Here is a 12,346-nt window from a genome sequence, read left to right as displayed (position 1 = left end):
GAGGTGGAGTGAGGTCAGTGGCTGGGTAGGCAGTGGGCATTCCCAAATCCAAATTACATCCTTTGGTGCTCGCTAAGGTTTTATAACAATCTGATCCTTCAACAATAAATATCAATTCACATGTTGTGCAGATTTGTAAAGTCCATTACTAAACACTTCAGTTCAGCTACACAAACAGTTGCATACCTTTGTGAACTCTACATTTGTATAGATTTGTAAAAATGAACAATGATACTTGAATTAAAACATCTAGAAAATAATTGTATAGAGAGCTATTAATAATAATAAGGATATGAAATAACAAGTGTGTGCAGCTGATAGGGAAGGTGTTTCAGCGATGGTTGTCTGACACAGTGCAGCCTTCTATAAAAAAGTCAGAATTTAGAGACATTTTGGTTTTCTTGTCTATGCATAAATGTATAAAATGTGTTGTAGGTAAATGTCGACTGATTTATGAGAAAAATAACAAGTTTTTCAGATCAGGTTGTTCAGAAAAGCCTGTGGCAGCTACAGACTGCAGCAGCTTAGGTTTTTGTAATGGTGTTTATCACTGTGACCTGGGGCAGTGGGTACACACAGTGATAAACACCATGACAAAAACCTCACATGAGAGACAAAGATCTGTACAAGCTCAGGATGTATATCAACAATTATTAGATACCATATATATATATATATATATATATATATATATATATATATATATATATATATATATATATTCATTTAATTTTTAACATGTGCCTGCACATTGATTTAATGACAATAAATTGAATGTGTATATATATATATAAAAAAAATTTTGACAACTGTTGAGGGGAAAAGGAAGCCCTCTTTAAAGCCTAGGCAATTAACGTTTGTTTTTTGTTTTTTTAATTTGTTTGTCTGCTTGTTTGGTTATTGTGGAAGACAGTCATTTTTGAACATAGCTATTGCTTGATTCCTGTTTCAAACAATTTGTCAGTTTGACTGTTTCAGAGGTTGACCGGATGAAAAATGTCCCCAGAAGTGTGTTTTACATCCTGAAATATATCAATGAAGTAAATCAAATTTTCTGCCTCACTGACACAAAACATTTTGTTCTTTACGAGCAGAATAGACCACTAAAATGTGTTGCTTTCAAGCCTCCCCAAAAAGAAAATAGGAAAACTACAGCATGTACATAATTTTGTTGCAAAGGTTTAGACTGGCAAGAAGAAGAGAGACCATATGACTCATGTCTTATACTCTTTATACTAGTTACCAGCTGTGTCAAAATACATTTTACTATTACTCTATGGATCTGTTTATACAAATAATATGCTCCCAGAATATGTTGCTGTATGTCACTGATATCTGTAAACTCCCTTTTTCTTAACTATTCCAATAAATAAATAAATAAATAAAAAGTAAGGTGGGGCTGCTTTAACACTGAGCCAGAATTTCACTACTAACTAAAAACTTTTCAGTCTGGATTTCACTCAGTGACATTTTAGTGAGGCTTTTGATTGGCTCTGTTTCTTATTTAACTTAATCTTGAAATTCCGTAGCCTATTCTTCTTGTTTGATTGATTATAATCTTTGAGTGCTCTGGTACTGATTATTTTCTTCTTGTTTTTATATTATTTCATTGATTTTGTTTTTTCTTGTCTATGCATGAATGTATAAAATGTGTTGTAGGTAAAGGTCGACTGATTTTTGAGAAAAATAAGTTTTTCAGATCAGGTTGCTCAGAAAAGCCTGTGGCAGCTACAGACTGCAGCAGCTTAGGTTTTTGTCATGGTGTTTATCACTGTGATCTGGATGGTACACACAGTGATAAACACCATAACAAAAACCTCACATGAGAGACAAAGATCTTTACAAGCTTAGGATGTATATCAACAATTATTAGATAACATATATATATTTTCATTTTTAACAGGTGCCTGCCATAGTTTTTAATGACAATAAATTGAATATATATATATATATATATATATATATATACATGTTTTTGACAGCTGATGAGGGGAATAGGAAGCCCTCTTTAAGGCCTAGGCAATTAACATTGTTTGGGTTTTTTTTATTTGTTTGTCTGCTTGTTTGGTTATTGTGGAAGACAGTCAGTCAACATAGCTATTGCTTGATTCCTGTTTCAAACAATTTGTCGGTTTTATTGTTTCAGAGGTTGACTGGATGAAAAATGTCTCCAAAAGTGTGTTTTACCACCTCAAATATATTGCTGAAGTAAATCAAATTTTCTGCCTCACTGATACAAAAAAGTCTTCTTTATGAGCAGAATGGACCACTAAAATGTGTTGCTTTCAAGCCTCCCCAAAAAAGAAAATAGGAAAACTACAGCATGTACATAATTTTGTTGCAAAGGTTTGGACTGGCAAGAAGAGAGACCATATGGCTCATGTCTTATACTCTTTATACTAGTTACCAGCTGTGTCAAAATACATTTTAATATTACTCTATGGATCTGTTGATACAAATAATATGCTCCCAGAATATGTTGCTGTATGTCACTGATATCTGTAAACTCCCTTTTTCTTAACTATTCCAATAAATAAATAAATAAATAAAAAGTAAGGTGGGGCTGCTTTAACACTGAGCCAGAATTTCACTACTAACTAAAAACTTTTCAGTCTGGATTTCACTCAGTGACATTTTAGTGGGACTTTTGATTGGCTCTGTTCCTTATTTAACTTAATCTTGAAATTCCGTAGCCTATTTTCTTGTTTGGTTGATTATAATCTTTCAGTGCTCTGATACTGATTATTTTCTACTTGTTTTTATATTATTTCATTGATTTTGTTTTTTCTTGTCTATGCATGAATGTATAAAATGTGTTGTAGGTAAAGGTCCACTGATTTTTGAGAAAAATAAGTTTTTCAGATCAGGTTGCTCAGAAAAGCCTGGTGCAGCTACAGACTGCAGCAGCTTAGGTTTTTGTCATGGTGTTTATCACTGTGATCTGGATGGTACACACAGTGATAAACACCATAACAAAAACCTCACATGAGACAAGAGATCTGCACAAGCTCACGATGTATATCAACAATTATTAGATAACATATATATATTTTCATTTTTAACAGGTGCCTGCCATAGTTTTTAATGACAATAAATTGAATATATATATATATATATATATATATACATGTTTTTGACAGCTGATGAGGGGAATAGGAAGCCCTCTTTAAGGCCTAGGCAATTAACATTGTTTGGGTTTTTTTTATTTGTTTGTCTGCTTGTTTGGTTATTGTGGAAGACAGTCTGTCAACATAGCTATTGCTTGATTCCTGTTTCAAACAATTTGTCGGTTTTATTGTTTCAGAGGTTGACTGGATGAAAAATGTCTCCAAAAGTGTGTTTTACCACCTCAAATATATTGCTGAAGTAAATCAAATTTTCTGCCTCACTGACACAAAAAAGTCTTCTTTATGAGCAGAATGGACCACTAAAATGTGTTGCTTTCAAGCCTCCCCAAAAAAGAAAATAGGAAAACTACAGCATGTACATAATTTTGTTGCAAAGGTTTGGACTGGCAAGAAGAGAGACCATATGGCTCATGTCTTATACTCTTTATACTAGTTACCAGCTGTGTCAAAATACATTTTAATATTACTCTATGGATCTGTTGATACAAATAATATGCTCCCAGAATATGTTGCTGTATGTCACTGATATCTGTAAACTCCCTTTTTCTTAACTATTCCAATAAATAAATAAATAAATAAAAAGTAAGGTGGGGCTGCTTTAACACTGAGCCAGAATTTCACTACTAACTAAAAACTTTTCAGTCTGGATTTCACTCAGTGACATTTTAGTGGGACTTTTGATTGGCTCTGTTCCTTATTTAACTTAATCTTGAAATTCCGTAGCCTATTTTCTTGTTTGGTTGATTATAATCTTTCAGTGCTCTGATACTGATTATTTTCTACTTGTTTTTATATTATTTCATTGATTTTGTTTTTTCTTGTCTATGCATGAATGTATAAAATGTGTTGTAGGTAAAGGTCCACTGATTTTTGAGAAAAATAAGTTTTTCAGATCAGGTTGCTCAGAAAAGCCTGTGGCAGCTACAGACTGCAGCAGCTTAGGTTTTTGTCATGGTGTTTATCACTGTGATCTGGATGGTACACACAGTGATAAACACCATAACAAAAACCTCACATGAGACAAGAGATCTGCACAAGCTCACGATGTATATCAACAATTATTAGATAACATATATATATTTTCATTTTTAACAGGTGCCTGCCATAGTTTTTAATGACAATAAATTGAATATATATATATATATATATATATATATACATGTTTTTGACAGCTGATGAGGGGAATAGGAAGCCCTCTTTAAGGCCTAGGCAATTAACATTGTTTGGGTTTTTTTTATTTGTTTGTCTGCTTGTTTGGTTATTGTGGAAGACAGTCAGTCAACATAGCTATTGCTTGATTCCTGTTTCAAACAATTTGTCGGTTTTATTGTTTCAGAGGTTGACTGGATGAAAAATGTCTCCAAAAGTGTGTTTTACCACCTCAAATATATTGCTGAAGTAAATCAAATTTTCTGCCTCACTGACACAAAAAAGTCTTCTTTATGAGCAGAATGGACCACTAAAATGTGTTGCTTTCAAGCCTCCCCAAAAAAGAAAATAGGAAAACTACAACATGTACATAATTTTGTTGCAAAGGTTTGGACTGGCAAGAAGAGAGACCATATGGCTCATGTCTTATACTCTTTATACTAGTTACCAGCTGTGTCAAAATACATTTTAATATTACTCTATGGATCTGTTGATACAAATAATATGCTCCCAGAATATGTTGCTGTATGTCACTGATATCTGTAAACTCCCTTTTTCTTAACTATTCCAATAAATAAATAAATAAATAAAAAGTAAGGTGGGGCTGCTTTAACACTGAGCCAGAATTTCACTACTAACTAAAAACTTCTCAGTCTGGATTTCACTCAGTGACATTTTAGTGGGACTTTTGATTGGCTCTGTTCCTTATTTAACTTAATCTTGAAATTCCGTAGCCTATTCTTCTTGTTTGGTTGATTATAATCTTTCAGTGCTCTGATACTGATTATTTTCTACTTGTTTTTATATTATTTCATTGATTTTGTTTTTTCTTGTCTATGCATGAATGTATAAAATGTGTTGTAGGTAAAGGTCCACTGATTTTTGAGAAAAATAAGTTTTTCAGATCAGGTTGCTCAGAAAAGCCTGTGGCAGCTACAGACTGCAGCAGCTTAGGTTTTTGTCATGGTGTTTATCACTGTGATCTGGATGGTACACACAGTGATAAACACCATAACAAAAACCTCACATGAGACAAGAGATCTGCACAAGCTCACGATGTATATCAACAATTATTAGATAACATATATATATTTTCATTTTTAACAGGTGCCTGCCATAGTTTTTAATGACAATAAATTGAATATATATATATATATATATATATATACATGTTTTTGACAGCTGATGAGGGGAATAGGAAGCCCTCTTTAAGGCCTAGGCAATTAACATTGTTTGGGTTTTTTTTATTTGTTTGTCTGCTTGTTTGGTTATTGTGGAAGACAGTCTGTCAACATAGCTATTGCTTGATTCCTGTTTCAAACAATTTGTCGGTTTTATTGTTTCAGAGGTTGACTGGATGAAAAATGTCTCCAAAAGTGTGTTTTACCACCTCAAATATATTGCTGAAGTAAATCAAATTTTCTGCCTCACTGACACAAAAAAGTCTTCTTTATGAGCAGAATGGACCACTAAAATGTGTTGCTTTCAAGCCTCCCCAAAAAAGAAAATAGGAAAACTACAGCATGTACATAATTTTGTTGCAAAGGTTTGGACTGGCAAGAAGAGAGACCATATGGCTCATGTCTTATACTCTTTATACTAGTTACCAGCTGTGTCAAAATACATTTTAATATTACTCTATGGATCTGTTGATACAAATAATATGCTCCCAGAATATGTTGCTGTATGTCACTGATATCTGTAAACTCCCTTTTTCTTAACTATTCCAATAAATAAATAAATAAATAAAAAGTAAGGTGGGGCTGCTTTAACACTGAGCCAGAATTTCACTACTAACTAAAAACTTTTCAGTCTGGATTTCACTCAGTGACATTTTAGTGGGACTTTTGATTGGCTCTGTTCCTTATTTAACTTAATCTTGAAATTCCGTAGCCTATTTTCTTGTTTGGTTGATTATAATCTTTCAGTGCTCTGATACTGATTATTTTCTACTTGTTTTTATATTATTTCATTGATTTTGTTTTTTCTTGTCTATGCATGAATGTATAAAATGTGTTGTAGGTAAAGGTCCACTGATTTTTGAGAAACATAAGTTTTTCAGATCAGGTTGCTCAGAAAAGCCTGTGGCAGCTACAGACTGCAGCAGCTTAGGTTTTTGTCATGGTGTTTATCACTGTGATCTGGATGGTACACACAGTGATAAACACCATAACAAAAACCTCACATGAGACAAGAGATCTGCACAAGCTCACGATGTATATCAACAATTATTAGATAACATATATATATTTTCATTTTTAACAGGTGCCTGCCATAGTTTTTAATGACAATAAATTGAATATATATATATATATATATATATACATGTTTTTGACAGCTGATGAGGGGAATAGGAAGCCCTCTTTAAGGCCTAGGCAATTAACATTGTTTGGGTTTTTTTTATTTGTTTGTCTGCTTGTTTGGTTATTGTGGAAGACAGTCAGTCAACATAGCTATTGCTTGATTCCTGTTTCAAACAATTTGTCGGTTTTATTGTTTCAGAGGTTGACTGGATGAAAAATGTCTCCAAAAGTGTGTTTTACCACCTCAAATATATTGCTGAAGTAAATCAAATTTTCTGCCTCACTGACACAAAAAAGTCTTCTTTATGAGCAGAATGGACCACTAAAATGTGTTGCTTTCAAGCCTCCCCAAAAAAGAAAATAGGAAAACTACAACATGTACATAATTTTGTTGCAAAGGTTTGGACTGGCAAGAAGAGAGACCATATGGCTCATGTCTTATACTCTTTATACTAGTTACCAGCTGTGTCAAAATACATTTTAATATTACTCTATGGATCTGTTGATACAAATAATATGCTCCCAGAATATGTTGCTGTATGTCACTGATATCTGTAAACTCCCTTTTTCTTAACTATTCCAATAAATAAATAAATAAATAAAAAGTAAGGTGGGGCTGCTTTAACACTGAGCCAGAATTTCACTACTAACTAAAAACTTCTCAGTCTGGATTTCACTCAGTGACATTTTAGTGGGACTTTTGATTGGCTCTGTTCCTTATTTAACTTAATCTTGAAATTCCGTAGCCTATTCTTCTTGTTTGGTTGATTATAATCTTTCAGTGCTCTGATACTGATTATTTTCTACTTGTTTTTATATTATTTCATTGATTTTGTTTTTTCTTGTCTATGCATGAATGTATAAAATGTGTTGTAGGTAAAGGTCCACTGATTTTTGAGAAAAATAAGTTTTTCAGATCAGGTTGCTCAGAAAAGCCTGTGGCAGCTACAGACTGCAGCAGCTTAGGTTTTTGTCATGGTGTTTATCACTGTGATCTGGATGGTACACACAGTGATAAACACCATAACAAAAACCTCACATGAGACAAGAGATCTGCACAAGCTCACGATGTATATCAACAATTATTAGATAACATATATATATTTTCATTTTTAACAGGTGCCTGCCATAGTTTTTAATGACAATAAATTGAATATATATATATATATATCATTTGAAAGAAACACTCAACGGTAGGGAAAGCATTTATCAAATAAGGAGCAAAATAAAAGATAATTTACTTGACTGACTGGATTATATATATATATATATATATATATATATATATATATATATATATATATATATATATATATATATATTAAATGTTTTTGACAGCTGATTAGGGGAATAGGAAGCCCTCTTTAAGGCCTAGGCAATTAACATTGTTTGGTTTTTTTTTATTTGTTTGTCTGCTTGTTTGGTTATTGTGGAAGACAGTCTGTCAACATAGCTATTGCTTGATTCCTGTTTCAAACAATTTGTCGGTTTTATTGTTTCAGAGGTTGACTGGATGAAAAATGTCTCCAAAAGTGTGTTTTACCACCTCAAATATATTGCTGAAGTAAATCAAATTTTCTGCCTCACTGACACAAAAAAGTCTTCTTTATGAGCAGAATGGACCACTAAAATGTGTTGCTTTCAAGCCTCCCCAAAAAGAAAATAGGAAAACTACAACATGTACATAATTTTGTTGCAAAGGTTTAGACTGGCAAGAAGAAGGGAGACCATATGACTCATGTCTTATACTCTTTATACTAGTTACCAGCTGTGTCAAAATACATTTTAATATTACTCTATGGATCTGTTCATACAAATAATATGCTACCAGAATATGTTGCTGTATGTCACTGATATCTGTAAACTCCCTTTTTCTTAACTATTCCAATAAATAAATAAATAAATAAAAAGTAAGGTGGGGCTGCTTTAACACTGAGCCAGAATTTCACTACTAACTAAAAACTTTTCAGTCTGGATTTCACTCAGTGACATTTTAGTGAGGCTTTTGATTGGCTCTGTTTCTTATTTAACTTAATCTTGAAACTCCGTAGCCTATTCTTGTTTGGTTGATTATAATCTTTCAGTGCTCTGATACTGATTATGTTCTTCTTGTTTTACATTATATCGTTGATTTTGTGTTTTTCTTGTCTATGCATGAATGTATAAAATGTGTTGTAGGTAAAGGTCGACTGATTTATGAGAAAAATAACAAGTTTTTCAGATCAGGTTGCTCAGAAAAGCCTGTGGCAGCTACAGACTGCAGCAGCTTAGGTTTTTGTAATGGTGTTTATCACTGTGATCTGGATGGTACACACAGGGATAAACACCATGACAAAAACCTCACATGAGAGACAAAGATCTTTACAAGCTTAGGATGTATATCAACAATTATTAGATAGCACTATATATATATACATACTAGTGAGTCAAGTAAACAATTTTTTTTTACTTTCCTCCTTATTTGTGGAGCACTTTCTCTACTGATAAGTGTTTATTTTAACAAAATGAGATATATATATATATATATATATATATATGTATGTATATATGTATGTATATGTGTGTGTGTGTGTGTGTGTGTGTGTGTATGAGAATTTATGTATAATCCAGCGATTCAAGTAAATTCTCTGAGACAGTACATGCCTGTTTCTCTCTCTCTCACTATATATATATATATATATATATATATATATATATATATATATATTTATGTTACTTTAATCTGGCCTTGGGGGTATGTTTTCTCCATTTGTGAGTATTGAAAGCGCCGCTAGGATTTGTTTGGTATGAGCAACCAGCCAATATACAACTGACAGAGTCATGATTTTCAAATGTTTCCCAATGTGTCGAAATAGTTTCAGTAGAAAGAAGATTGTTGTTGCAAATGTGGCACTTGAATGGTGAAAAGCTATCGTTTTGTGAGGATTGTTGAGCAGGATGGGATTTGCTTAGGTGGGTCAGTAGAGTAGGAAGTACAGCAAAGTATGCAGAGGAAGAGGTTGGCAAAGAAGAAGTGGGATAGTCAGAGAGATGAAGAGGTTAGACACTAAGGAAGGAGAAAAAGACTTGTACCGATTGGCTAGACAGAGGGACCGAGCTGGGAAGGATGTGCAGCAGGTTAGAGCGATCAAGGATAGAGCTGGAAATGTGCTGACAAGCGAGGAGAGTGTGCTGAGGAGGTGGAAGGAGTACTTTGAGGGGCTGATGAATGAAGAACATGATAGAGAGAGAAGGTTGGATGATGAGGGGATAGTGAATCAGGAAGTGCTTTGGATTAGCAAGGAAGAAGTGAGGGCAGCTATGAAGAGGATGAAGAGTGGAACTGGGGGGAATAGCGTGATCCTCCCACGTGCTACGTCCCCCTGGCGAAACTCCTCACTGTCAGGGGAAAAGAAGCGGATGGTGACTCCACATGTATCGGAGGAGGCACGTGGTAGTCTGCAGCCCTCCTGAATCGGCAGAGAGGGTGGGGAAAGAGTGGGGATGGGTACAGTTGGGGAGAAAAGGGGGGGGATCCAAAAATAAAAAAGAGAAAAGAATGGGCAGACATATATATTTTGCAGTTCACCTTTATTGATAGCCTACATTTAGCAAAAAAAATAAATAATAATAATTAAAAAATACATCGATATTCGGGCCCAGCCTTAGAAGTTATTTATCTGTATGAATATCCATACAATACTACTGAGTAATTCATAAACTTGTGTTTTACTTGTCTAAACTACAGTAGCACCCCCCCAAACCCCATCCCCCATCCCACAGGTCAGACAACCACCACCACAAGTAAATGGTCAATCTGTGGAAAACACTGAAATGCCATAATGACCAAAACTAACATGAAGTGCACAGATCTGTATCTTTTTTAGGTTTTAAGTTTTATTTTTAGCCTTTTTATGCAGGGAATGTGGACCAAGCATGCAACATATTTACAATGATGCCCTGCTGGAGGGCTGTTGGGTATCACTTGTGGTCACCCTAACAGTAACTGCTGAAGGAGGAGTGTTTGTATTTCTTTCTTTCTCTCTTGTATTTATTTTGTATTTATTTCTCCCAGCCATGGCTGGGAGGAATAAATACATAAGTTATGTTCATATGTATATGAAGTTTAACTTATTTATAAGTATGAAGGTGCAATATCAATTCTGCATATTAAGTGAAACATAAGCAATAAGCTGCAAAGTCAAAACAGGCAAAACATGATGGAGTCTCGGAACAGAAACTGAATAAAGTGTGCATACGTTGTGGTTGTGGGAGCAAGGCATAAGGCAACTTCCTCACTGGTTAATGTTTATGTAACAGACAGGAAACAATCTTCACCACACCAGGTGCTTCCGCTTCATGTCAACAAATTGGAACTTCACGTTGAAACAAAGGCAGCAACCAAGGGTTCTAACTCCGAGCCTGAAAATGCTGCAACACCAGAAAATATTACAAATATCTGTCTCAACCAAGTTTATTGTGATTTTAATTATCCAATCACATTGTTGCAACAGGCAAGCTAGTGGGTTGTTTATGTTATGTCACTTTTTGCAATTGTTCTTTTCACTATATAAGGTATGTTAAATCACCATGTTAATATATTATGGCATACCTGATCGTATCCACTTAAACTGTAATGCCCTGACTACAGGAGTGTGATATAGCCTGGGCACCAATATGAGCCCTGAGTAGATAGTTAGTTTATTGTCCTTGAAATTAAATTGTTTTTCAAGTCGGATGCATCAAACAGGATACACATAAGAAAGACAATATACTGTAAGACAACAATGATTTTAGAGACGGGTATCAATGACAATGATTCAGTACTTTTCCCCTATAGTTGCTGTCCATGCTAACTGTTAATGCTAACGCTAACTAGTGCTACTCTAGTTGCTGTCCATGCTAACTGTTAATGCTAACTCTAACTAGTGTTACTCTAGTTGCTGTCCATGCTAACTGTAAATGCTAACTCTAACTAATGCTACTCTAGCTGTCCATGCTAACTGTTAATGCTAACTCTAACCAGCGCTACTCTGGTTGCTGTCCATGCTAACTGTTAATGGTAACTCTAACTAGTGCTTTCACCATCATGACGTTTTAGCTGACGACTGATTGTCATTCAGATAACTTTCTTTTATCCATTTTATGCAATGATTATGGTATAACCCTAATAACAGTGTAATAATGCACATACACCTTACGAGGAACAACCATTTATTGACATCAAACACTGGAACATATAAATATATGACATTTTTCTTTGCCTTTTAGGCTTTGTAATCACTTTTGTAGACAAAGCCCATTACTGAACTAGACAAAGAAATGACATATTGCTTCCTCCAAGTTATTGAGCTCTCCTTTTTTATTTGGCTTAAAACCAAAATGTGTCCACAGGGGTGCAGTTGTTTTTGGCTTTGTTACTACAGCTTGACCTAAATACGTTCATTTCAGTAGCTGGCGTAGTTTGAGATAGTTTGATAATGTTCCCCCCCCTACTCTGCTGCAATATTTGTTTTAAATAACTTTGTGGTGGAGTAGCTATAGTCATTCTCATCTACAAGTTTCAGTTTAACTGGCTATAGTGACTGGCTTTTGCAAAACAAGACTTTTTTTGGGGGGGGTTAAGGAAATGTATTAATTAAAGCCTCTGCAGTGTGCTCTGACTTGGTGAGTTGAACTATTTCAGTTCTTTGCACAAGCGCCTCCAGGTAGTGATCCTTAGCAGTTCGTCTCCATGTAACATGATCGGTTGTGTTGCCTTATTGGAAAGCATCCCTACGATTTCTT

The 12,346-nt window shown here is 34.4% G+C and overlaps 1 protein-coding gene across 1 annotated transcript in view; it reads left to right on the top strand.

Moving 5' to 3' along the window:
• Positions 1-12,346, top strand: part of LOC130113247 (immunoglobulin mu heavy chain-like) — a 124,929-nt gene that overhangs the window by 88,643 nt on the left and 23,940 nt on the right. The gene's annotated exons all lie outside the window — the stretch shown is intronic.

The sequence above is a fragment of the Lampris incognitus genome, chromosome 5 (assembly GCF_029633865.1).
Source record: "Lampris incognitus isolate fLamInc1 chromosome 5, fLamInc1.hap2, whole genome shotgun sequence".
NCBI classification, from domain to species: domain Eukaryota; kingdom Metazoa; phylum Chordata; class Actinopteri; order Lampriformes; family Lampridae; genus Lampris; species Lampris incognitus.
The sequence above is the reverse complement of the archived record's forward strand: the minus strand, read 5'-3'. Positions and strand labels throughout refer to the sequence as shown.